The following is a 2,676-nucleotide window of genomic DNA, read 5'->3' on the forward strand; positions in this document are numbered from 1 at the left end:
AGGTAACACGGGCAGTTTAGATAAGAAGGCTGTAAGAGAATTATCCATGACTGCCGCTAAGTCTTGTAATGTAAAAGGGTTAGACGCACTAGAGGTACTAGGCGTCGCTTGCGCGGGCGTAACTGGTTGTGACACTTGGGGAGAGGCAGACGGGCTACCCTCGTTACCTTCAGTCTGAGAATCATCTTGGGCCACATTCTTAAGTGCAACAATATGATCTTTAAAGTGTATAGACATATCAATACAAGTGGGACACATTCTGAGAGGGGGTTCCACCATGGCTTCTAAACACATTGAACAAGGATTTTCCTTAGTGTCAGACATGTTTAACAGACTAGTAGAGTACACAAACAGGCTTGGAAATCACTTTAATCAAATAAAAAACACAATTTGAAAAAAACGTTACTGTGCCTTTAAGAGATAAAAAGAGCACACAATTTTACAAAACAGTGAAAAATCTTTCTGAAATTTTCACAGTATGTAGCTAAAGCCTTAATAAGATTGCACCACAAGTTTCAAAATGATTAACCCCTTAATGCCCAAACCGGAGCAGCCTAAAGCCAACACCTAGTTAAATCACTACAGCACCTTGCCACAGCCTTGCAGTGGCCCTACCTGCCCTTAGGGATCAGATTTGGGGGAATATAGCTTCTTTTAGGCCCTCAAACATCAGCAGGACCCTCCATGTGAAACAGCATGAACCTCTCTGCAATTCTAAGGCCCCTCCCACTCTACTCCGGAGCTGTGAGGCCTAGTAAATCACTCCTAAGTGACTAAAAAACAGCCATGTGGTAATAACCCCAGAAAGAACCCAAAAGGGCTTTCAAAGTGTCTTGCAAAACGATTTTTCCTTAGCCAAACAATCGATTGCCCTGAATAAGTGCCAACCAGTATATTAGCCCTATTGTGTAAGCATTCAATTCCTTACTAAGTCTGTGAACATAGCTTACCCTCCCCTCATGGGGATCTTGTCAGTCCCTTCTAGCATTATCTCAGTCCCCCCAACTGAAGTTTTCTGGTACTCCTCAGTCCTGTGTGGGAACAGCAGTGGATTTTAGTTACAACATGCTAAAATCATTTTCCTCTCAGCAGAAATCTTCATCACTTTTCTGCTAGAGAGTAAATAGTACAAGCCGGTACCATTTAAAATAACAAACTTTTGATTGAAGAAAATAAAACTACAATTCTAACACCACATTCACTTTACACTCCCGAGAGAGACCCTAGTGTTTAGAGCCAGCAAAGAGAATGACTGGGGGGGTGGAGCTAGAGGGGGAGCTATATGGACAGCTTTGCTGTGTGCTCTCTTTGCTACTTCCTGTAGGGAATGAGAATATCCCACAAGTAAAGGATGAATCCGTGGACTGGATACACCTTGCAAGAGAAATGTACTTTGATGACCCTTTGGTCTATTCTTCTTGTCTTGTGGTAGAAAAGACCCTTTCCCACCAGTAATGTCAAAGATTATTTCAGTCAGACCAGGTCCAAACAAGGTATTACCCTTGTAAGGAAGCGCTAGAAGCTTGGACTTAGAAGTAACATCCGCTAACCATGATTTTAGCTACAATGCCCTGTGAGCTAGCACAGCGAAGCCTGATATTTTGGCCCCCAGTTTAATAACTTGCAGGGTAGCATCAGAAATAAAGGAGTTGGCTAGTTTGAGAGCCTTAATACTATCTTGGATCTCTTCCAAAGGAGTCTCTACTTGAAGAGAATCAGATAAAGCATCATACCAATAAGATGCCGCACTAGACACAGTGGCAATACAAACTGCAGGTTACCATTGGAGACCTTGATGAACATACATCTTCTTCAAATAAGCCTCCAGCTTTTTGTCCATGGGATCCTTAAAAGAGCAGCTATTATCTATAGGAATAGTAGTTCTCTTAGCCAGAGTAGAAATGGCCCCTTCTACTTTAGGCACCGTACGCCAAGAATCCTTAATGGAGTCAGCCACAGGAAACATCTTATTGAAAACAGAAGATGGGGAAAACGGTATCCCTGGCTTCTCCCACTCCTGCGCAATAATCTCCATTGCGCGGTCTGGAACAGGAAACACTTCCACCGAGGAAGGAACATGAAAGTACTTATTCAGTTTACTTGATTTTTTAAAAATATTTTTTATTGAGGTTATATAATACACAGGTAATATCGCTGACAAATCCAATGTTGGCCATATTATACAGGTCTCTCTGATATATTAAAATTGCAACATATAATAAAAGTAAGACCTTAATTGGTAAATTAGTATACCATCTCAGCAAGATATAACAACAGTTAGTAACATTTGTAAGTGATTAACATACAATATTAAAAGCAAACCTCTTATTTGTCTATTTTTCAGAGATGATCATATTTCCCCTTTAACTCATAAAAAAGCAGCTCACTAACCTTTACCCTCTTATAATAAGCTAGGGTCACTTGTGGGCCCTCAAAATAGTGCCTGTATCATGGGAGGGATTTAAGGGGGATATAGAGACAATAAAATGTAATTTCTATAAGATGCATTGTCTTATGCTTAACTAATAAGCCGATGGGAGTATAAGTTATGTTAGGAAATTGGTGCGCTCTGGGTGATGAAAATAATAAGGGATATTACCAACTGGCATAACTACGGGGTATCTCAAAGCTGACAATTTGGGCTCACTTATCACTTTAAGACTAAAGGCATATAGT

The sequence above is a fragment of the Bombina bombina genome, chromosome 9, assembly GCF_027579735.1.
Source record: "Bombina bombina isolate aBomBom1 chromosome 9, aBomBom1.pri, whole genome shotgun sequence".
Lineage (NCBI taxonomy): Eukaryota > Metazoa > Chordata > Amphibia > Anura > Bombinatoridae > Bombina > Bombina bombina.